Source organism: Phocoena phocoena, chromosome 1, assembly GCF_963924675.1.
Source record: "Phocoena phocoena chromosome 1, mPhoPho1.1, whole genome shotgun sequence".
In the NCBI taxonomy this organism is placed as follows: domain Eukaryota; kingdom Metazoa; phylum Chordata; class Mammalia; order Artiodactyla; family Phocoenidae; genus Phocoena; species Phocoena phocoena.
In genome coordinates, this window is record NC_089219.1 from 63,432,552 (window position 1) to 63,459,639 (window position 27,088).

A 27,088-nucleotide genomic window follows, 5' to 3' on the forward strand; every position below is an offset into this window, starting at 1 on the left:
TCAGTTCACGTTGAACAAGGAGTTGTTCTGCTTTCTTGTTTCAGCTCTCATACTGTATTCAAGTGTCCTGCCATGGTGTATTTAATGCCAAGCCTTTTTTGCATTTCTGTGCTCTTTGTGACTTTGCTGTTTAAAATGGCCCCCAAGTTGAAGTGCTGTCTACTGTTCCTAAGAACAAGACTGTGATGGGCTTTATGGAGAAAACATTTGTGTTAAATAAAACTGTGTTCAGGCATGAGTTATAGCACTATTGACCATGAATTCAATGTTAATGAATCAACAATATGTAGTAAATAAGATGTCTTAAAATAGAAGCACACAAAATTGGTGAAAATGTTGTGACCTACTCCTGTATTTCTCCTAGGGGTAACAATTCATAGTTGCTAATTAGGTGTTCATGATGACCTTCTAGAATAGAACTACTCTGAATAATACAAATCAACTTTATTTATAAAGACAAGAGTTTTTTTTTTAAATGAAGCAAATGTTTTACAATTTTAATTTTAGAAAGTAAAATAAATATGATTTACAGGGAGAAATGGGCTAACAACTAGTAAATATTCCATGTAATTCATATTAACATCTATATCACAATATATTAATGTAATGGATCTATTGTTTAAAAGTGGAAAATTTGAAACCAGAATAAGTTCAACATTACCTTAGAGCTGATATTTACTAATCAGCTTGTTGCTCAATCATCATATAACTATAACTCCTAGGTATTTAGAATGATAAAATTTGAGTAACTAATATGTACATATATTTTGATAATTTATAAGTAAAAAAAAATTGCATAATGTCAGTACTAAAAATAATTCCAATAACTAAGAATGTTGTCATTTATCTCTTTTTTATATTTACCCACAGTGGCAAAACTAAAAAGTTGAGTGATTACTTGATTCATTCCACTATATTTCAAATATATACCAATAATCAAGTCAACAAAAGGTCTGTGTTTATTCTGTAAGAACCTTTTAGTAAACATGATCTAAGTTCTTGTTTCATTCCTAATTTTTTTGTGTCAAAACAAATTTGCTTTAACTCTGACTGACTGTCAAAAGGTTTTACAAATATCTACCCATGCAAGCTATTGCCGGGTTTTCTCTTACTCTCTGTTAAATGTCCACTTGCTTCAAAAATATTTTTGAATTTTCGTGGTATCTTGGTTGAATCACTGATATACACATTTGTGCCATTAAGGCGACTTATGTTTTAAAAGTTCTTAATTTTTTGAATTATATTTGGAGTACAGTTAGATTATGGAGCTTAAAATATTGGGTTGGCCAAAAAGTTCACACTATTATTTTCCAGAGGATGTTATGGGAAAACCTGAACCTACTTTTTGGCCAACCCAATAGTTTATTTTTGATGTCATCAAAATGGACACTGGGGGGTGAACCTTTATGACTTGTTATTCCCTAGCACATAGGTCACAGTGTATTCTTAGAAATAAATGTGTACAACGAAAAAGTATAACATTCTTGATTAAACTAATTTCAATGATACAAAGATGAAATATTTAGGGGATATAAAAATGTCTTTATTCTAATCTGTGATATAGTGGTAGACTTTGAAATATTAAGATGTGAATGTTAGGAAAGAAACAGCTTCCACATTTTGTCTGTTATGAAGGATACTACTATAAACATACCTACAAAATTTTCTATGTAGACATATGTTTTCATGTCTCTTGGATATGTATCTAGAAATGGAATTGCTGAGTAGTATGCTAATTCTATGTCTAACTATTTGAGGAAACATCAAACTGTTCTCCAAAGAGCCTGCACCATTTTACATCCACTAACAATGTATGAGGATTTCTATTTATCCACAGCCTTATTAACACATTATTTTCCATTAAGAAAATTATTGTATCATTCCTAATAGGTAAGAGGTAGTATCTCATTTTGGTTTTAATTTGCATTTTGCTAATGTCTAGTGCTGTTGACATCTTTTCATGTGCTTATGGACCATTCATATGTCATCCTTGTATTGGGCAATTGATGTCTAGTCTAAAATAATACTAAATAAATATATTTTCATCACAATTAGATCTGTTTCTTAAGTGGTCATGCATTTGTTAATTTAAATGTTGTTTTAATTATTGTTGTTCGTATGTCCATGTTTTAACCCTGTGTCCTGAAACTGACAGTCAGCCTTGGGATGCACCCTTGTGGTGAGAGGATCTTAGTGTCTTATAGCCATGGATTCAAAAATCCACATCTACCACTTATTTGCTCTTTGTCATTTGGCAATTTATTTATATTATTAAAATTGTTCTTTATCTTTCTTATCTCCTTGTGCCTTGATTATTTGTTCACTTGTCTGGCCTAGACTGTAAGCTGCTTAGGGGTAAATGTTTGGTTACTTTTGTCTGACCATGGATTAGTTCTATGTATGGCACAAAGTTGGCTAATATGCTTATTGAATAAAAATGAAATATAATGAACAGCTAATGGAAAGGGAATGAGTGAAACAAGTAAGGAAGACATTGTCTTTCTGTATGAAAAATACTATTACAAGTTGTATCATCCCAATAGAATATCTTGAAAACAGTAGATTTTCTTCCAAAACACTTTTATTTATACAACTCTCTTAGAAGTAACTTTCATGTAGTTAAGTTTCAGTATGTTAAACTATATGCTTTGAGTATTTTATCATTCTTATCAAATTATTAGATAGTAATAAGAATTATTAGTTAAACAATTCAGCTTTCATGTTCAAATTTTACATTTATTGCAAAAATTATGGAAAGCAATTCTTAAGGAAGCATCCTTTGTTTCACTGTTTCTTTTATTGATGCTCAATTAAAACATATAAATGCAATTCTTTTAATATATTTATGTAACAAGAATTGACATGTGGTTTTAATTGTCAGATATATGTCTGTTTGTTTTTATTATAATATTTTGGTTCATTTTAATGTTTTGGATTATTTTTTTGAAATTTTGGAGAAATAATATTACTAGATTTTCTATATAGACACACACTGTTTAAAGTTTATCAGAGAAAATAATGAGTTAGGTTTTAATACGCATTTTTATTTAAACTATTTTCTGCAGCTAATGCTTTGAAAAGTAGTTAGACTATAGTCTGAGCTGTGCATCAAAAGTCACCATCTTCTGGCTTTTTAAATAATTTTAAGGGCTCATTTTGCAGCTGTTATGCTAATCTGCTTGTTTGACCCCTTATTTCTCTTAACTCTTATTCATCATGAATTTCAGTGAATACAAGGAGACTTCTTGACCTGTCCCAGTTCCACATCTAAGCAATATGCTTATCACTTAAATTGTCTGCAAAGATTTCACACTTTCAGTCAGTACCGCAGATTTACCTACTATTCAGGATTTACAGAAAATGTCTCACATAGAGAAATAATTCAGATAATCCTTCCCATTTATTTGATAGTTTTATTAAAATAATTAAAGATCATATCATTGCAGGAGGAGGAGGAAGAGCAGTGGATAAGGTAAAGATAGCAGACCAAGCTTCTGCAACCTACCTTTCCTCACTCATGTCACTAAAAATGATAGAGAATTTCAGTGTATGCAGTGTACACACACACACACACATACACACACACACAAACACACAAACACACACACACACACACACCTTTTCCTGCTGTCTTAGAATATGAAATGAAATATCAAACCCAAGGGGAATGGATGATAAATGGCACAACATTCTAAAGCAAGGTGACTAATTGGGTCCTTTGGCAATCCTTTCTGATCTCCCACCTGCTGCCTATATATAATATGGGGACGTGCTATGGGACCAACATGATATGGTGACAGTATGACAAAGGTAATACTAATCTTTCTCTACATATGGATTTGCCTATTCTGGATATTTCATATGAAGGAATCATTCAATATATGAACTTTAGTGTCTGGCTTCTTTCACTTGGTATAACACTTTCTATGTTTGTTCAAGTTGTACCCTATACTCCTTGTTATGGATGAGTAATATTTCATTGTATGTACATACTACATTTTGTTTATTCATTCATTGACACTCATTTGGGTGGTTTCCACATTTTGTCTGTTGTGAAGAATGCTACTATAAACATACTACAACATTTTTTATGTACACATATGTTTTCATGTCTCTTTGGATATGTACCTAGGAATGGAATTGCTGAGTAGTATGCTAATTTTATGTCTAACTATTTGAGGAAACATCAAACTGCTCTCCACAGAGCCTGCACCATTTTACATTCCACTAACAATATATGAGGATTTTTGTTTATCCACAGCCTTATTAACACATTATTTTCTGTTAAGAAAATTATTGTACCATTCCTAGTAGGTAAGAGGTGGTATCTCATTTTGGTTTTAATTTGTATTTCTCTAATGTCTAGTGCTATTGATATCTTTTCATGTGCTTATGACCATTCATATGTCTTCTTTGGAGAAATGCCCATTTGCCCATTTTTTAATCAGGTTGTTTGTTTTTTGTTGCTGTTGCTAAGTTCTAGAAGGACTTTATATATTTGGATATTTACCCCTTATCAAATATGTGATTTGCAAAATTTTCTTCCATCTTGGTTGCCTTCTCAGTATATTTATAACATTCTTTGATATGCAAACTTTTTAAAAATTCGATGAAATCCAACTTATCTATTTTTCTTTTGTTCCCTGTGCTTTTGGTATTATATCCAAGGAAACATTATCAAAGCAAATATATTGAAGCTTACCCCTATTTTCTCTTCTAAAAATTTAATAGCTTTAGTTGTTACATTTAGGTCTTTGATCCATTTTGATTTAATTTTGTATACGGTGCAGGGTAAGGGGTCAAATTTATATATATATATATATATATATATATATATATATAAATAGTATAAATAGTATAAATGTATAAATCTCTCTCTCTCCAGAGAGATTGTGTGTGTGTATATATATATATATATATATACTATATTATATATATATAAATATATAATACTTATTTGGAGATATATATATATATATATATATATATATATATATATATATATATTTAGATATCCACTTTTCCCAACACCATTTGTTTAGAAGATTGTCCTTTCCTCATTGAGTTTTCTTGATACCCTTGTCAAAATCATTTGTTCATATAGGTAAAGGTTTCATTCTGTTTCTCTATTGTATTTCATTTGTCTACATGCCTATCTTTATGCAATTACCACAGTGTTTTTTGTTTTTTGTTTTTTTTTTTTTTTGCAGTATGCGGGCCTCTCACTCTTGTGGCCTCTCCCGGTGCGGAGCACAGGCTCCAGACGCGCAGGCCCAGCAGCCATGGCTCACGGGCCCAGCCGCTCTGTGGCATGTACCACAGCGTTTTGATTACAGTAGCTCTGTAGTGTTTGGAAATCAAAGTGTGAGACCTCCAAATTTGTTCATTTTCAAATTGCTTTGGCTATTTGGGATTTGTTGAGATTTCAAGTTAATTTTGAGATAGATTTTTCTATTTCTACAAAATGTGTCATTGGGATTTTGATAAAGATTGCATTGCTTTGGTTAGTGTTGATATCTCAACAATATTAGGCTTTCCAATTCATGAACTTGAGATATCTTTCCATTTATTGAAGCATTCTTTAATTTCCTTCAGTGACTTATAGTTTTTAGTATACAAATCTTTTCCTCCTTAATTAAACTTATTCCTAAATATTTTATTATGTTTTATACCATAATAAATAGAATTATTTCCTCAATTTCCTTTTCAGATTTTTCTTTGTTAGTGTATATCAGCTATCTAGTTAGTGTAGAAACTGTAGGGTTTTCTATATATAAAAGCACGTTGCCTGTGAACAGAGTTAATCTTACTTCTTCTTTCCAATTTGTATGATTTTATTTCTTTTTCTTGCCTAATTATTCTGGTTAGTCCTCTACTGAGTACTATGTTAAGTAGAAGTGATGGAAGCAAGAATCTTTGTCTTGTACCTGATCTTAGAGAAAAATTTCCAGTCTTTCACCTTTGAGTATAATGTTGCCTGTGGATTTTTTCATATGTAGCCACACTATATTTAAAAATATTTTCTCTACTCCTAGTTTGCTGAGTGGTTTAATCATCAAAGGATGTTGAATTTTGTCAAATGTTTTCCCAAGGCAATTGAGATAATAAGTAGTGTGTTTTCCCTCCTTCATTCTTTTAATGTGCTGTATTACATTGATGTACTTTTGTATGTTGAAACATCCTGTCATTCCAGCAGTAAATTCCATTTGGTTATGAGGTAAAATTCTTAATATATGATTTCTCTTGCTGTTTTCAAAATTCTCTTTCTGTCTTTGACTTTTGAGAGTTTGATTATAATATGTCTCAGTGGGAGTTTTTAGGTTGATACTACCTGGATATCTTTGGGCTTCTTATATTTTTAAATCCACATCTTTCCTCAAAGTTGGGAAGTTTATAGCCTTTATTTCTTCAAATAACCTCTTTGGTCTTTTATTTCTCTCTTGCCTTTCTGGGACTCCCACAATTCATATATTGGCCCACTTCATAATGTACCATAAGTCTTTTAGCTTCTGTGCACTTTTCTTCATTCTTTTTATGTTTTTGTTCCCAAGGCTCACTAATTTCAAGTTACCTACCTTTAAGTTTGCTGATTATTTCTTCTTCCTTATCAAGTCTTATGTTGAACCCCTGCAGTGAATTTTTCAATTCAGTAATTACACTTTTCAGCTCCATAATTTTAATTTTGTTATTTTTTAGAAAATTTGTCTCTGTGTTAATATTCTCATTTTGTTCATAAATCATTTTGCTAATTTAGTTGTCTGTCTGCATTTTTCTTTAGTTCATTAAGCATATTTGTGATTTTTTTTCTTAAAGTCTTTGTCAGGTAAATCCAAGATCTATGTTTTATACAAGGTCTGTTTCTGGAGATTATTTTGTCCCTTGAATAGGCCAGTATTCCCTATTTCCTTCCAAAGGATGTAGCATAAAATTTTATACTTTATCCATCCTCCTTTTTTCAGTCCTACAGAAAATATGTTTTAACATTGTTAATTATTTGTTCTCAAATTCATTTCTTCCTTTTATATTTGTGACTTTCTTGCTAATACTGTCTTCAATTTCAATTTATTGCTTTTTCTACATCTTTTTAAAAATGTTTATGCCATCACAACATATTTATAAGTAAGAATGGTGGTTATTTTTGTGGGAATGGGATATTAATTGGGAAGAACAAAAAGGATACTTTGAGGGTGATATGTAATATTATAGATCTTGGACTTAGTTTAATCACAGATATAGATATAGATAGATAGATTTAAACCTATGGCTCTCTGTACTTAATATTAACTCTGGTGTGTCATGTATGTATGTGTACAAAGAAAAGAAAGAAAGAGAGTTACAGGTTTTTGTTTGGTTTTCATTATCTTATAGACTTCTTGAAGATTTATCTGTTGAAATTCTTGAGGCTTGGGTTGAAGGCAGAGAGATATGATGGCTCTTCTGGTGGTTTCTTAGAAATACTTTAAATACAGAATTAGTTTCTAAATTCTCAGGCTAAAGTGTTGTAAACCACCCAGTTGGAGTGAATTTAACCTGAAAATACATGTGAGGGCCCCACAAGTACCCACAACCTACCTTCTTCATAACTGGAAGAAAAAAAAAATCTTCCTTTCTAAAGTTTGTTTAGCTATTTTCTATTGGGTAGATATGATTATATTATCTAGCTCTAGGTTCATGAGAGTGTGGAAAAGGAAGAAAATAGGTGTTTTTCATAGTGCATAGATTCAACAGTTGGGAGCCTTGTTCTTCAGAATCATAAAGTGCAGCTAGTGTAAACAATAAGAATCCACTTGTCTGCACTTATGTCCTGTCAAAATGACAAACATTAAAATACACATGTATATTCCCCAACATATATATTATTTGCATACACAGACATATACACATCCATACATGTCAATATTGGAAAGGGTCAGTGTACCTCTTGTATAATATTAATGTAAATGTATGTTCGTATAGCACTTCTAGAAGGTAATTCAGTCTTGTGTACCTAAAGTCTTTAAAATGTACTCACTCTTTGATCATGATTTCACACTTGGGAATTTATCCTAAGGAAATAATTAAGTTTTTGCCAGAGAGCTAGAAGAATTGTCATTGCAGAATTTTGTATAAATAGAAGGAAAGTAATAAAGCAACAAAAAAAAAAAAAAAGAAAAAGAAAAGAAAAGAAAAGAAAACTGGAAGCCACTTAAAGTTTAAACTAAGGGAGTCATTAGTGAGAATTATGGTGTTTTATTGTAATGTGATACTGTAGATTTTGTTTATCAATACAGTAATATTTACAAAATAAGGGAAATTGAAATAAAGAAGGTTTAAGACATTTTCCCACTGTCACACAGCTTTTAAGTGGTGGAGATTGGATTGAAATTCAGTCAATCTGTCTTTAGAGTCCATGTGTCTGAGTCATGACTCCATGCTTGTTCCATGATATTGTTATTCATTTGCTGTTATCGCTTTAATATTTATGCCATTCAAGAATAATTAACCTTAAAATTATTTATATTGATATTATTAAATAAAAAGAAGACTATTATAGAGAGTGTGATTGAAATATATTTGTATGTGTATTTTTTTATTAATTTATTTATTTTTGGTCACATTGGGTCTTCATTGCTGCACGCAGGTTTTCTTTAATTGTGGTGAGTGGGGGGTACTCTTTGTTGTGGTACGTGGGCTTCTCATTTCAGTGGCTTCTCTTGTTGTGGAGCACAGGCTCTAGGCACTTGGACTTCAGTAGTTGTGGCACACAGGATCAGTAGTTGTGGCACATGGGCTTAGTTGTTCTGCAGCATATGGGATCTTTCTGGATGAGGGCTCGGACCTCTGTCCCCTGTATTGGCAGGTGGATTCTTAACCACTGTGCCACCAGGGAAACCCATGTGTGTTACCTAAAAAACAAAAAACAAAAAAAAACTGGAAAAATACACAGAGTTTTTATCTTTAAGTAATGGAATTATGAGAGATTTTTAGGTTGTTTTGTGTTTCAGTTTGTCCAATTTTCCACAGTGGCAATGCATAATAGTAGTCCTTTTAATGAATAATTCTATTTAAATAAAAGTAAGCAGTGAATTATAATGCATTTGAATAAGAAAATACAACAAATTACAACAGAATCTTAATTAAATTAGTTAACTGAAACTCAAAACCTGTGAGGTGTTTTGTTTGCTTATTTGGCTTGGTACTTCTGCAAAAGTACTACCAAGAGATAACAATCTTCAGGAATTTCTCAGACTGTATTGTATATACGGTTACTCCACTCAAACAAGTTTGTTGTATATGCCTCTATATTATTATATCTTTATCAGATGAATTAAATATTTTAAGCTTTGACAATGTTCACTAAGAATATGTGAGTAAAAGAACACAAACAACAAAAGAGTAGACTCTGGGCAAAATCTCAAACAGAAATTAAGGGAAGTGGATTTTTCCCCTCATTAATAAGGTGGCTGATAGCTATTTGATCCAGCTCATGACACTGACTATACTGCTTAGGTTCAGGTTGAGATTTTCACCGTTTCTGATAGCTGTCAACTTATTACTTTCGTTGTTGATAGAACATTCTTTCTCTGGTGTCTTATAGCCATCACAATAGTTCTTTCTTTGGTGGTCTGTAGCCATCACAATAGTTGTCACACTGAGTAATTGTATGTCTTGAGCATTGGGAAAGGTCTTTTCTTATGGACACTATGTTGCTTCATTTACTACCATTACACTTCTACCATTGCCACTTGGTTTCCTGCTACCAGGCATAACACTGAAGACTATGTGTTGTTTCCATCTTGGGGCTGACTCTGATAATGGAGTTGGTAGGGCCTCAACTCCTTGCTCTTTCATTATATACATTCACAATTTTCCTTAAATAAATGCAACATCCATTCATAACAAAGAGATATTTGGCCATGATCATTGGGTGATGTTTAATAAAATGTAAAAGTAGATTGGTCTCAAGAAAGTAATTGTCCTAGAGGATTCTGAGGTTCCACTATTTCACGGGGCTGGAAGTTAATTATGTGGGTTGTGGTTTGCACCTCATAGATAACGCATCATGCAACTCATAGATAATGCATCATGATACATGATTATGGTTAGATGCAACTCATAGATAATGCATCATGATATATGATTATGTCACCTCAGAAAGTTATAAGTTGACATCAGTTTCATCTCTGAAATAAAGACTCGTGATGTACAACTCAGTGATTTGAGATATATGAAATATATCACCAAAACAGAAATCAGTCATGTGGAGAGGACTTTCTTTTGATCCAAATCACTGGATCAATTTTATTTCTAATGATTGCTTTATATTAATTGAGCATAAAACATGTGCTATTACTTTAAGCCTTAAGCAAGTGTTCTACTCCCAGAAGTTACTTGGTAGATGAGTATTCCTATGACACTACAGAAATAATATTCCATGCCATGCTGATAATATTTTTCCTCATATCCAGACTAATGATGTTCTGAAAAACATGGTCTGCAAAGAAGAATGTAGATCACTGTGTCTGTTACTATAAACCATTCTGTAAATAAGTCTTACCTGGAATTCAGTTTATCAAAGTGAAATAAGGAAATCTACAAATATGAAATTAGAAGATAGATTTTTTTGAGGAATAATGGAAATGAAAACTAAAAATCAGATGAATTAAGGACAAAGGTGTCTATAGTTTTCCCAAAGACTTAATTTTTTGCCTCAGAATATCACAACCAGAGCAGAAATTTTCCTCAGGGGTCTGATAACCAACCATAAAAACATTAACAGACTTTTTTTTCCCCTTAATACAGCCAATCTCAAGAAAATTAGAAATGACACAGCAAGGTCTTTCCTTCTGTGGACTCCAGTTTATACTTGAAAAACTTAACATTATGATGCTACTATGGTTTTGCCTCTATCTTAAAGCCAGACCCTGAGATTTGGAGACCTTACCTGAAAGAAATGACATGAAAATACCCTTATATTTTGTAATAGAAGAATGGATCAATTCTTTTAGCTTCTGAAGTAAAATTTAACATGTTAGGTATTCAGAATTTTAGTGAAGTAATATATTCATGCATATCATAAAATTTAATTATTACCTACTAATTTTTTTACTAATTAATGGACCTAATATACATATAATTTAAACTTATTTTTATCTAATATTAATAATATTAAATTTTTGAAGACATGAATTATATTTATATCTTATATTTGTTTTAACACGTTACCATTGAACAAGGAAAAGCTTTCTTGCCTCTTACTAATTTTAAAATGATAAATCAAGATCACGATTTGATAAATCCAATATACATTTAAATTCTAGCTCTAAAGTAACGTTTCTAAATATCTCCTCCTCAAATACTTTCTATAAAGAAACTTATTTACTCAATGCTAAAATTCCACATCAATTTTAAGTTCTCCACACTATCAAATAATTAGACAGAGCTCTATATAAGCTATTTTCCACAGTTTACAAATATCATGAAAATATGTGAAAACTTCTTAAAGCACACAAAAAATTCCTATAGTCTTAAAACATATTGTTTTAGAATGGTATAAGAAATACAGGAAAATATTAACAGTTTTCTACATTGATATGAGTATATGGTTACTATGTATTTTTAAAATTTTGTGTAGTCTTTTTATTATAATAATATCTATTTAGCTCCACTATATACACATATGGTGTACATATTTCATCCAATTTAAATGTTACAAAACCACAAAGTTATTATCCTTACTTTAGAGATGAAAAATTTTAGACTAATGGAGGTTAATTAATTTGCTTAATGCCACACAACTGATAAATAATAGAGCTAAAAAACTATGTTTTGCTAATTTAGGGAAAAAATTCATTCAGGTTTAACAACACTCACACACAAGCACAAACACAAAATTCTTCTCAAAATCTTCCAAAAAAGGAAGAGGAGGTAAATCCATGAGGCCACTGTTTCCATGATACCAAATCTAGAAAAAGATATCACAATACAAGAATACTATAAAGATGCAAAAATATCCAACAAAATACTAATGAATGAAATCCAGAAACATATGAAAACGATTATATATCTTGACCAAATAGAATTTATCTTGGCATTGCAGTCAGTTCAGCATTAAAAGCTCAACAAATATTATACATGATATTAATATAATAAAGGACAAAAAAAAAACATAATAATCTCAATAGATGTAGAAAAAGTATTGGATAAAATCCAATATGATAGGGACTTCCCTTGTGGTCTACTGGTAACTAATCCACTTTCCAATGCAGGGGACATGGGTTAGATCCCTGGCCAGGGAACTGAGAGCCCATATGCCTCAGGGCAACTAAGCTCATGTGCCACAACTACTGAGCTCACTTGCCTCAATGAGAGAGTCCACATGCTGCAACCTACAGAGCCCATGCGCCACAATTAGAGAGAGGAAAACCCACTCACCACAACTAGAGAGAAGCCCATGAGCCACAAAATGAGCCTGCACTGAAAAGAAAGAGCCCACACCAAAATGAAAGATGCCACACGCCGCAACAAAGACCTGGCATGCTACAACTAAGACCCGATGCGGCCAAAAAAATAAATAAAATAAATAAATATCTTTTAAAAGTCCAATATGATAAACACACTCAACAAATAAGGAAGAGTAGAAAGGAACTTCCTCATCATGTAAAATGCCTCTATAAAATTTCTCCAGGTAACATCATACCTAATGGTAAAAGACTGGATGCTTTCCTTGTGAGATCAGGAAAAAGAAAGGATGTTCATCCTCACCACTTCTATTCAGCATTATACTCCATGTTCTGGCCAGGACAATTAGAAGAAAAGGAAATAGACATCTAAATTGGAAAGAAAGAAGTAAAAAACTACTTCTATTTGCAGATGACATGATCTTGTGTATAGAAAAACTTTAAGAACTCCTTTGTCCCCAACCAAAAGCAATTACTACTAATGAAAAATGTTAACAGGGTTACAGGATAAAAGATAAATACAAAGAAATTTAATTGTATTTCTATACACTAGCAATGAACAATTTGAAAAATAAGTTAACAAAAATCCATTCCATTTGGATAAAGAAGAAGTAATACTTATGTGTGTGTGTATATATATATATATATATATATATATATATATATACATATATATGAATATTACTGAGCCATAAAAAAAAAATAATGCCATTTGCACATTTACAGCAACATGAATAGACCTAGAGTTTATCATATTAAGTGAAGTAAGTTAGACAGAGTAGACAAATATATGACAGCATATAATATCTCATGTGGAATCTAGAAAAATAATACAAATGAATGTATTATGAATGTGTTTACAAAACAAAAACAGGCTCACAGGCATAGAAAACAAATTTACAGTTATCAAAGGGGAAAGGGGGGAATAATTTAGGAGTTTGGGATTAACAGATACAAACCACTCTATGAAAAGTAGATAAATAACAAAGTCCTACTGTATGGCACAGGGAACAATGTTCAATATCTTCTTATAATGAAAAGTAATCTGAAAAATAAATATATATAAAACTGAATCACTTTGCTGTATACCAGAAACTAACACAACATTGGAAATCAACTATACTTCAATAAAAATCCCATTTATAATAGTATGAAAAATCATAAACTTAGAAAACATTTAACAACAAACTAGTAAGATCTGCACACTGAAAACCACAAAACTTCATTGAAAGAAATTAAAGAATTCATAAATAAATGTAATACATCCCATGTTCATGGATTGGAAGATGATATTAAGATGGCAGTACTTTCTAAATTGATCTAAAGAGTCAATACAATTTCTATCAAAATCTAATCTGCCTTTTTTGAAAAAATAATAAGGTGATTTTAAAATTCATATGAAAAAGTAAGGGATTCGGATAGGTCAAACAATCTTGTAAAAAGAACAGACCAAAGTTCACAGACTCACAATAGTCAACTACAAAATTGATTATAAAGTTATAATAATCGAGACTGTGTGGTACTGACATAAATACAGATGAGCACATCAATGGAAGATACATGAGAATCCAGAAATATGTCCCTATATTTATGAGCAATTGAATTTTTACAAGTGTGCAGAGACAATTAATTGAGAAATAATAGTCTTTTCAACAAATTATACTGGGATCAGTGGATATCCACATGCAAAGGAATGAAATTTGACCTCAAACTCACACCAATACAAAATTTAACTGAAAATGGATCAATAACCTGAATATGAGCTAAAACTATAAAGCTCATAGAAGAAAACATAGTAGTAAATCCTTATTCTCTAGGATTAGACAATGGTTGGTTAGATATGATACCAGAATTTTAAGTGACAGAATAAGAACTAGATGAATTGGACTTGAAAATTAAAATCTTTTGTGCTTTAAATAATATGATCAGGGGAGTAAAAAAGAAAATTCTCATAATGGGAGAAAATATTTACAAATAACATGTCTGATAGAGCCTAGTGTTCAGAATTTATGAAAAGCTCTTACAACTTATAGAGGCAAAGATTTTTAAATGGGTGAAGGATTTGTATACACGTTTTTTCAAAGAAGCTATACATATAACCAATAATATTCATTAGGTAAATGCAAATAAAACACAATGATACCAATTTACATCCATTAGGATGTCCTAATAAAAATAGATGAATAACAGCAAATGTTGACGAGGATGTGGAAAATTTGGAATGCTTGTACACTACTGGTAAGAATGTAGAGCAGTGAAACTGTCTTGAAAAAAATTGATCAGGTTCTCAAAATATTAATATTATTCAAAATGTTCCACTCCTAGATGTATGAAAAAAAGAATTGAAAACATGTCCACAGAATTATTTGTACATTAATATTCTTGGTAGAATTATCAATAATAGCCCCAAAGTAGAAACAACACAATATCAACTGATGAATGAATGGATAAATATAATGTGATATATCTGAATAATGGAATATTATTCAGCAATGAAAAGGAATGAAGTAGAGATGCATGCCCCAACATAGATGAATCTTGAAAATACTGATGCTAAATGAATGAAGCCAGACATAAAAGTTCACATATTTTATGATTCTGTTTATATGAAATGTCCAGAATAGTGTATTTGTTGCTGTCAGGATCAGAATGAAGGGAGTAGTAGGAAGTGATTGCTAAAGCGTATGAGGTTTCTTTCTTGGCTGATGAAAATATTCTGAAATTACATAGTCATGATGGCTTTATAACACTGTGACTACATTAAAAGCCATCAAATTTTATGCTTTAAAAAGTATATTTTATGTCAGATGAATTATCTATCAATAAAGCTATTATTATATAAAAGAATAATGAGGAAAAATTGGTAAAAAAATTGACCATAAATGTTTTTTGTTTGTTTGTTTTTTGCGGTACGCATGCCTCTCACTGTTGTGGCCTCTCCCGTTGCAAAGCACAGGCTCCGGAAGCACAGGCTCAGCGGCCATGGCTCACGGGCCCAGCCGCTCCACGGCAGGTGGGATCTTCCTGGACCGGGGCACGAACCCGTATCCCCTGCATCGGCAGGTGGACTCTCAACCACTGCGCCACCAGGGAAGCCCAACAGTAAAAAATTTTATGGCAAACATAAACTAATATCAGGTTTGAGAGTCACACATCTAGAATTTTGTTTTGTTTTAGACCAGTCAGGTAAGACAGATATTACAAAGCTAAGAAAGAGACATATAATACAAAAGAAGTCTGAAAGCTCAAGGAGAGATTTGTACATACATATAGTACAAGGTTAAGCAAAGTTTATTATGTCAGATAATGATAGCAAATAAGTGTACCCTCTCTAATTAATTACAGCTCTCTACCTACAGTGCTATTTTTTTAGCTTCTGAGGCAACATCTAGGAGTGTGAGAAGGATTTTGGATAATTTAAAGCTGTTTGCCATCATTGAAGAAATTAGAATTTGTAAAGTGAACTTTCATTTGCTTTTCTGATCTAGAAATTTAGCTTTAAATGAAATTGATAGCTGAGGTAAGAAAGCTAGATTTATTGAATTCTTCCTATGTCATAACTCAACTTTTTTCTTCTTTCTCAGAACTGTTTTGGCCATTTGGGGTCTTTCATAAATTTTGGAAGTTTTTTGAAAAATGCCATTGGAACTTTGATAAGGATTGCACTGAGTCAGTAGATGGCTTTGGTAGTATGGACATTTTAACAATATTTATTCTCCCAACCCGTGAACATGAAATGTCTTTTCATTTGTTTGCATCTTCTTTAATATCTTTCATCAATGTTCTATACTTACCAGTGTACAGATCTTCCACCTCATTAGATACATTTATTCCTAAGTATTTTATTATTTTGGTACTACTGTAAATGAGATTGATTTTTTAATTACTTATCCCCAGTAGTTTGTTGTTAGTGTATAGAAACTCATATGATTTTTGTGTGTTGATATTTTTTCTGTAACTTTACTGAATTTATTAGTTCAATTTTTTTTGGTGGAGTCTTTAGGATTCTCTATATATGAGAACATGGCATCTGAAAATAGAGCCAATATTTTTTCTTTCTGATTTAATTTCCTTTTCTTTCTTTCTTGCCTAATTACTCTGGCTAACACTTCCTGTATTATGGTGAATAGGAGTGGTGATTGTGGATATACTTGTCTTGTTCCTGATCTTAGAAAAATATATTTCTACCTGAGTTAGCTGTGACTTTGTTATATATAGCCTTTATTATTTTGATGTACACTTCTTCTATACTCAATTTGTTGAGAGTATTTATTTTGAAAGTATTTTGAATTTTATCAAATACTTCTGTGTCTATTGAGATAATCATATAATTTTAATCTTTCATTTTGTTAATGTGGTGTATCACATTTATTAATTTGGGTTGAACCATCATTGTATCCCAGAAATAAATCCCACTTGATTATGAGGTTTATCCTTTTAATGTGCTGTTAACTTGGTTTGCTAGTATTTTGTTGAAAAAGTTTGCCTCCATATTAATCAGGGATATTGTCATGTGGTTTTCTTGTAGTATCCTTATTTGGCTTTGATATCAGAGCAACACTGACCTCTAAAATGAGTTTGGGGTGTTCTATCCTCTCTGAGTTTTAGAAAGGTTGAGAGGATTCATATTATTTCTCTTTCAAATGTTTGGTGGAATTCACCAGTGAAATCACCTGGTGCTGAACTTTTCCTTGCTGGAAGCTTTCTGATTACTGATTCAATCTCTTTTATTCATTATTGGCCTGTTTAGATTTTCTATTTCTTCATTTTTCAGTCTTGGTTGATTGTATGTTTCTAGGAATGTATCCATTTCTTCAGTCTCTTATGATCCTTTGTATTTCTATGGCATTGTTCATAATGTTTCCTCTTTCCTTTCTGATTTTATTTATTTGAATCTTTTTTTATTAGTATAGCTATATATTTGTCAAATTTGTTTATCATTGCAAAAAAATAGCCCTTAATTTTGATGTTTTAAATTATTTTTCTTGTCTCTGTTTCATGTATTTCTGCTCATGTAGTAGGGTAGTAATAGTCCTCCAACTTAATACTCCTTCAGTATTGAGTTGGCTAGTATGGGTCTTCTGCCTGGCTATATAAACTTTAGAAGCAGTTTGTCAATATCTACAAAATGACTTGCTGGGATTTTGTTTGTGGTTGCTTTAAATCTATTATATTTCAAGTTGGAAAGAACTGACATCTTGACAATATTGAGTCTTCTCATTCAAAAATGTAACATATTTCTCCGTTTATTTAGTTCTTATTTGATATGTTTCATCAGAGTTTTGTAGTTTTCCTCATATAGATCTTGTCAATATTTAGATTTTTACCTAAGTATTTCATTTCTGAGGGTGCCAAGGTAAATGGTATTGTGTTTTTAATTTCAAAATACACTTGTTAATTATTGATATATAGGAAAGCCATTAATGTTTGTGTATTAACCTTACATTCTGCAACCTTACTATAATCACTTCTTAGTCAGTTTTCTCTTTAGTCTTTTGTCTTCTTTACATAGATTATCATGCCATTTGAGAACAAAGATCATTTTATTTCTTCCTTCCTAATCTGTGTACCTTTTATTTCTTTTTCTAGTCTTATTCTAATTACTTCTTTAAGGTCTGAAATCCCACCACTGCAGCAATGATTGATCCACATGCCACAGAAACCATAATGGTATGGTTTGCATTTGAGTTATTCTTTAGTTTCAATTCCCCAACCCAATTGTGATATTAAGTATTTAATTTCACTAACTCTTCTGATTTAATTTCTAATAATTTTTTTGGAAATTTGTATAATGAAGAGAGATTATTCCTCTCCAAATTCTTTTTTCTTTTTGATAATCATAACAATACACCGTACAATTCCATTTAATTACCTCAGTTCTTCAAAATTGGACTTGTATTTATTCATTTACGTTAATCATCTAAGAATTAAATAACCCTAGCTCTTTTAACTAATCTTCTATCATCCTGAGATGAGGTACACATCCTCCTTTCTTTTGACACTTTTTCTTCGTAATGTGAGTCATGCATGATATAGCTTATTTTGTCAAAAGCCATAACTCTAGTGAGATGAAATTGCACTAGTCAGTTCCATAGGCCCTCTACGATTTCTCTCATTAGGTAAGAATGCTTGATGCAAACAAAACACATGTTACTTTACCTTGGCCTAGCAGAGTTCCTAGGTTGGTGAAAATTAGGTCTCACCAACAAATGAGTTATAATTTGCTAATTTCATGAATTTCATTTTGATCACTAAAATTATACAGGTTTTCTGAAATAGCAACTAAAATTTTGTGTTTCCCAACATTCAGACAATGTTGTGTTAATGACAGTCAGTGATTCCTAAATTTAACTATGTTCCTGTATTTGTTTGTTATGGTTTTTCATCTATAATTATACCTAGTTAAGTTTTATCCATATTTTTATATCAATGGTTATGGCAGAGCACCACTCTTAGGAATTGTGCACAGGATGTTGGTATAGGCAATTTAATCATTGGTTTTTAAATTTGGAAAAAAATAAAATTATATCCACGTGTTTTATGAGTTTAGCAATTTGAGTTAAAAGATCATTATTCTGTTATGGTTAACAGCTCTTAACCTTTAAAAACTATTTCAGGGGCTTCCTTGGTGGCGCAGTGGTTGAGAGTCCACCTGCCAATGCAGGGGACACGGGTTCGTGCCCCGGTCTGGGAGGATCCCACATGTCGCGGAGCGGCTGGGCCCGTGAGCCATGGCCGCTGAGCCTGCACGTCCGGAGCCTGTGCTCCGCAACGGGAGAGGCCACAACAGTGAGAGAGGCCCGCGTACCGCAAAAAAAAAAACAAAAAACAAAAAAACAATTTCATTTAATATCACTTAATAATCCACTAAATATATTCAAGCATTAATTAGAATCATTTAAATGTTCTAAAAAACATAACTGTGAAGTATACACAGCTGAAGATTGTTCAACACAGTTCATAAGACATAACATGTGTCATGAGCTGCTACTCAACTGCATGCTTTACTTACTAGGAAAATCAAGACTTGTATTCTTCTTCACATTGAGCTATAAGGGTGCAACAAGTTTTCCTCCAAAGCTTTTCAAGAGGAATAAACTGTCCACACCCTTTATAGCATAGGCTAAACTTAAATCCACTAGCTGTGAAAAAGGTTGAGGATGGCTTTCCTACTTAATTATTTCTCCTAAATTTCTTTTATTAGGTCAGATAATAAAAATAATAATTTTAAGTGTGAATCAAATTCTTATGATTTCCCTATAAAAAATATCTCGGATTCATCAGTGTTTCCTGAGTTAATGTATCTCCCTAAAAGTGAAACATAAGGCTGTATGTGAAATCTTGGCTTTCTTGGCTGAGATCAGTCAGGGACAGGCATTTTCTCAATCTGAGCCTAGAGGTATTTCTGAGAAAGAGATATATGTTTATTTGCTGTTCTTTAGAAGAAGGGCGAATGAATATGTTTCAAGAAGAGAGTATTACTATCATCAGTTTAGAAAGCTCAAAATGTATGTGCCAAGCAAACCTATAAAATGCCATATGCTTTCACCCCTAAAATTGTAATAATAAAAATGTTAACAATGTGTCTATTCCACATAATTCAAATGCCTCAATTTCCCTATATGCAAGAAATAAGTGGACAAATTTTTCTTATCTCTTGGCCAGGGGTATCGTGAGGAATTAATTTCAGAATTATTTTTCCTCTTTAAATGAAAGTTGCTAGGACTATAGTCATAAGAATTATGTTATAAGACAGTCTTTATATTCCAGACAGGCTGCATTTTGGAAATGTGTACTCTTTTAGTTTTAAGATGATTATTTATGTCAAAATTTTATTCCAGTTGCCTTTGATAAGCATCATAAATACAATGAATTACTTGTGCTTTCTTTATAAAACTGACTTTGAATCTTTTAATACAAGTTTCTTAGTCACAATATGCTTGTTTCTACGTGCAGTGCATATAGTAATCTTGACTGCAGCTTCCTGCAGGGTCTAGGATATCCTGCTGAGCTTCACATGACCAACATTATAACAGCACTGCTTGCAACCCACTGCTTGTTTATTTCATATTCTCAACTCAAGATTATTCATCTCTTTTTCCCCAGATGTTAGTTGTTATTTAGTTCCTGTGACTTTTAAAAATCTTCTAAACAAGGTCATTTTGGATTTTCAGGTCAAGATGCTAACCAGCCTGTCAGTGCTTTCCCCAGACTTCCACTGAAAGAACAGAAAGAGAAGGAAAGTTATTAGCAGCAATGGCAATTCAGAAAATTGGTTAAAATTTTATCAGAACTTAAGAGGATTTCTAATGACCAAAAGGTGCTGATATGAAATGTCAGAACAATGCAGGAAATCAGTAAATTAGGACATATACCTAGTGTGTTTCTCTGTGTCAGAGGTTTGGATTATTTGCTGACCTAAGGGAAGATTGCCAGGCCTCATACAGCATTGGATCTGCTCTATGAAGCAGGCAGGCAATAAGAAAGGCTCCACTTTCATATTCCTTTCATTGATATTTCTTTTTGTCTGCATCACTTATCAAATAAATTTCTCAGCAGTGTTATTGGAAGGAGGAGTGGGAAAGCAGTACAATGCTACATCCTGGGATGTGGAATCAGTGATAGAAAATGGGTGGAAAAAGACCCTTCTGGGGGTGCAGTTTTATTGGATTGTTTTCAGGCAGGTAAAGAATTGCAAACTGCTTCAAATTGTCTGGAAAAAATGCCCTCCTCAGAAACTGAGGATCAGGAATTGTAAGCAGGCAGTCTCTTCTCCATTCAGCACAGCCATGCTAGATGAATGACTGCTAGATACTGCATATGTGCAAATGTGGCTTTGGTTTAAAGCAAGAAACAAACAAACAAAATATCAGCGACATAAGTGATACTTTTAACAGGCACTAGGATGATGCTTCTCAGCATGTGCTCCATGTACTACCTACATCAACCTTGCTTTGGAAGCTTGTTAGATGCATAAATTCCCCAGCCTCCCTTTTTCCCACATGTTAGCTTTGTTGTGATAACAATCTCACAACTTCAGGTGCTTACAACAACAAACGTCTGTTTATGGCTCAGGAGTGCTGGTGATTTGATGTATATGTTTTCTCATTCTTGGACTTAGCCTGAAGGAACAGTTGCTTCCTAGCACATGCTCTTCTCCTGACAGAGGTCAGTATCAAGAGATGGATTGGACCCACATAATTTTGTTTGAAATGCACCTTTGGGTGTGGCATGTGTTACATAGACTTACATTCTTTTGTCCAAAGTAAGATACCAATCGGAAGTACTATAAACCATTTAGCAATAAGTGAGGATACATATCCCTTTATAAAGAAGGGAGAAAACAGTTGTGAAAAATGCTACAATCTCTCACAACCTCAGAAAATAATATTTCAGTAGGTCTAGTGGGGTCCATGAATTACATTTTAGCAGTCCTCCTATGTTATATGGATATATATTTTAATTTGAGAATCACTGGGCCATGTAAATAGTGAAAACCTTTGTGTTATTTTTTGTATGATAAAGTGGAGATTATGCTCTATATGCATAAGAAAAACATATTTTGGCAAAAAATTTAATTAAGATACATTTTTAGAAGCATCTCCTTTATGTTACAATATGATAACATTAAGTATAGTCTAAAATTGGATAAAAGGTGATAAAAATACAATATGATGAAATTAGTAGAGAGCAGTTTATGAAGCAAGCAGAGGTGAAATGGGACTTGGAGAGATAAGTATTCAGCATCAAGCATTTAATATGAATTAGAAACATTGATGAGTGTAATTGTCAATGCAGAGTATCAAGTCTATAATATGGAGAACTATCTTGAGAAATCACTCTCAAATATAGAGGAATGTATGAAGAAGGTGAAATGGATACAACATAAGATAATATGTAAAAAAGATAATGGCAACTTAATTTTCTGGTGGTTTATGTCAAAAATACAAAAAGAAAATACAATATGGGCAAGAGTGAAAACAAGGGAAATAACTGTCTGTATAAAAAAATAATAATAAATTAAGTTGCACATTGAAAGAACACAGTGAATGTCAAATTGTTGAAATGTATGTAGGTAAAATACTTGAATTTTAAGAAAACATTTTTCAAATGTCCAGAAAATAGAAAAGAGGTTACTTTAAACATTTATTTTATTGGTATGGCCTCAGACTTCTGCAGTAAAACATTGAGCCAATGAATTAACATTTGCAGATATATGAAGGAAAATGTTTAACCTCAAATTTCTATATCAAGCCAAGTTATCTTCCTCATCTACAGGCAATTTAAAATAATGTTCCCATAACTTCAAAGCTCAGAACGTATACCACTTATAATTTTTTCCTTGTGTATCCCAAATATGTTTTTTCTAAATATGCTAGAAATAGTTTTTCTAAAAAGTTATATAATGAAAAATAATAATTATCTGTATCGAAAAATAACAAAATATAGTAATAAAAATATGATATTTTGGAGACAGGTGGGAAGAAGTGAAACCAAGCCAAATTTTTCATCTTTTGACAATACAATATTGGATGCAACCCAAAGGTCCAACAATGTTAAAACAGAAATAAAATTAGGATACATTCAAATGATACAGACTTTTAGAGAACAGCTTTGAAAACTACTCAACAAACGATAACTTTCCTCATTTATTTACTTAAGTAAAATATATTAAATATGGAATTAAAATGTATATGTTGTGTATAATTTTGCTAGAGATTCATAAAGTAAAATAAAACACAGCATGTAGCAATGACACACATTGTGCCCAGATCTTAGTTTCTAGTTACATTCTCCAATAAAAGGAACAAAGACTCTTTGGGGAAGTAGCTGATTCCCCGACTGGGACAGAGAATATAGAAGACAAGCTGGAGCATCTTGTCATGACAGACATTAAGTCCTAAAAAACAAAACAAAACAAAATTAAACACATGCACACACACACACAAAATGATGGGGTATGAGAAAGGGACATAAGAGCAAACTAAACAACCTCCTAATAACCAAAACAGAAACAATTTAAGCAGCAAACTACACTTTGATAAGTGTAACACCAGAGCTAGTCACGAAGTTAGTATAAACTTAGTTTATGAGTGAATAAATACATAAACAAAAAAAGGAGATATAAATCTCCTGCACAGAAATACTTCCAGCATTTTATGTAGATAATCCAATTTCCTTTTTTTTGAAGAGAGTTTTAGCCTTTTTTTTTAACTTTTTATTTTAAATTGGAGTACAGTTAACAATGTTGTGTTAGTTTCAGTCGTACAACAAAGAGATTCAGTTATAAATATACATGTATCTACTCTTTTTCAAATTCTTTTTCCAATTAAGTTCAAGGAGGTAGGACATAACTCTTCAGTATGTAAATGTTGGCTTCCCATAGTGACTTTCTTCCAAAGTACAATATGGAAAGGAGGCATGAAAGAGTGGTAACACTACCTCAGCCAGGTGATCAAGGTCAACATTAGCAGCAGTAAGTTACATATAATATGTACTCTTTTGATATGATGTGATGAAAATGACATTTTACCTCTGTTTGGGTTTTCCCCAAAACCCATAACCTCTAATATAAAACATCAGAAAAATCTCAAGTTAGGAACGTTCTACGAAATACCAAACCCATGCTCTTCAAAACTTTTAATATCATCAAAAATAAGGAAAGTCTGAGAAGCTACCACAGACCACAGGAGACCAAAGAGGTGTGATGACTCAATTAACATAGTATCCTAAATTGGATCATGGAGTAGAAAAAGGACATTAGGAAAAAAACTTAGGAAATGAAAATAAAGTATTGGCTTCAGTCAGTATATTAATATGGGTTAACTAATTTTAACAAATCTACTGTGTTAATGTAAAATGTTTAATAGTAGAGGAAATAGGGTATGGGATTTATGGAAACTGTACTATCTTCTCTAAATCTAAACCTTTCTAAAAAGTATAGTTTATTTTTAAAAAGACTATAAGAATTTTTACTGACTTCTGGGTTATGGTGTTATTAGAATTTAATTTTTATTCTCCTATTAGAAAAAGTTGTTAAATTTTATTTTAATATGAAGAAAATTATTCCTATTTTGGTGATAGAGATTGAAATGATGGACAGAAAAGTCTGTAATGTATGATTACAGTATTTCATTTCAGGCTATATAAATAGAATTGCAAAGACTTGTTGGACTCACCCATCTACAAAAAGAGACATGTGATAAAAATGAGAATAATTTTGATATACTGTGAAAATTACTCAGTCAACTATCAATGGGTAAAGATTCTAGCTCTCCTTAGAAAAATTAACTAACTGTATGTGGCAATTCCTTTACCTCTCTCTGCAGGTGAAGTTGCTCATGAATAAGTGGTGGAACTCAGATTAGTTTAACTGCAAGAGCTTGCTATCTCTAAAAAACTGTGATTTGTGTTTAAGCCAGTGATGTTCAAGTTAGGTCTGCTACTAGTAATGTTATTTTATTCACACTAGTCCTTTGATAATTAGGATGACATTAGGTTCTGACTTGAATAGCTGTCCATGTTTTTTTCTGTTGAGAATAAGTATTGTCAGTACCCCCTTTAATTTGTCAAGTGTATAATTTTGGTAAATTAAATGGCTACCTTATTGCATTGATAAAGATATATTGTATAAAATAAAGTTCCCTCAGAAATGCTATAACATAATCGTTATTTAACACCATGCCCTTCACTTTACATCAGGTGGACAAAGGCATTGAGCATATGAATAGCTTCTTTGCAGTTTTGAAGAAAAAGTTATTGTATTTACCACCTATATAAAAGTTCTTTATTATTTTTACAAAGACTTTTTCAATATATTCTTCCTAGAGTTCAGAAATAAGAAAAAAAATGATATCTTCCTTTGTAAATTAAAACGCTGTGATTTATAATTCAGTCTCTGTAGTTCATTCTTTCTCTTTTAGCCTTGGCTTCCAGGAAGCATCGAACCAACTTTTGCTCTCAAACATAAGAACTTTCCTTAGCCTAGGTTTTCCAGTACAATTATTTGCCTCCTAATATTTGTTGCTTTGTGATTTGTTCATATTTTTAGATTTAAATATAAAAACTATTTTCTTTTCTTGGAAATTGGCATTGTGTGTGTGTGTGTGTGTGTGTGTGTGTGTGTGTGTGTGTAAAATAAACAATAGTATGTTATTAACTGGTCTAAGGCATTATCCTATTAAGTTATGGTAAATTATAACTTCTCTATTAATATTATGTACAAATTATTGTTTAGCTGCTTCACAATGCTTTCTATTTTCTACTGACACCTGCATTTTTTTTTTAAACTGCATGTGTAACTAACATTTTGGAGCAGCTGTATACTCATCCTGAATAATATCCTCTTAAAAGATAAACCATATTTCTCATCACTTGAAAGAGGTGTTATTGAAAAGGAAATTAGGCAAATGAGTTTTAAAGAGAAAAATCTATTTGTAAATTAAATATTTCCTCCCTAAAACTCTGAAACTCTAAAATATCTAAATGATAAACTTGTAATTGCTGGTAAAAAAAAAAAAAAAAAAAAAAAAAAAAAAAAAAAAAACAGTTGGTCTTTAAAAGAAATACAATAATTGTACTAATGGATTGTAGAAATCATTAAACCGTGCTTTTCTGACCTTACTTGACTTTCTCTCTATTTCCAACATTTCTCCTTTTAATGAAATGATACATGAAAAATTCCAAATCTCAAGGAATATCACAAATGTTTTTACTCTTAAATGATCATGGCAGTCTTAAACCAATTCTGGTACCTGGTTTATTACCCCCCTGGAATCTTATATGAACATGTGCTTAGTAGGATTTCCATCTCCTGTTGGTACTGCCATATCCCACTGAAGCAGTGGGTACTCAATCACATTCTGTGGCTTCACAATCTAACTAAGTTATTGTTTTGCCTCTAGGTTTGGACAACTTAACCTGTATTTACGATGGTCAAATAACCATATGAATGTTTCTAGCAAATAAATTTCCAATTAAAATGTCGACAAAACAGTTTTTATACTACTTATACAAAAGTTTCAAGGAAATTCAAACATTCAGATGCAGACTGATTCACTAATGGGTTCAGAAGCACCAGGCAAATAAAGCTTAGCATTCTGATAAAGATAATCTACAACAAGAAACATAGTTTTAATTGTCAAAGGCCCTAGATGTGATATTTGCATTTAATATTTGGGTGGACATATGTGGTGAAGACAAAATAATATAACTCAAAATTAATGAAGCCCAGAGGATTGGCTCAAGATGGCAGAGTAGAAGGATGTGAGCTAACTCCCTCTTGCAAGAACACTGGAATCACACCTAACTGCTGAACATTCATCAACAGGAAGATACTGGAACTCACCAAACAAGATACCTCACATCCAGAGAGAAAGGATACACTGCAATAAGATGGTAGGAGGGGCACAATCACAATAAAATCAAATCCCATAACCACCGGGTGGGTGATTCACAAAGTGGAGAACAATTATACCACAGAAGTCCACCCATGGCTTCTGGGTGAAGGTTCTGAGTCTCACATCAGGTTTCCCAACTTGGGGGTCTGGCAACAGGAGGAGGAATTCCCAGAGAATCAGACTATGAAGGCTAGTGGGATATGATTACAGGACTTTGACAGGACTGGGGGAAACAGACACTCCACTCTT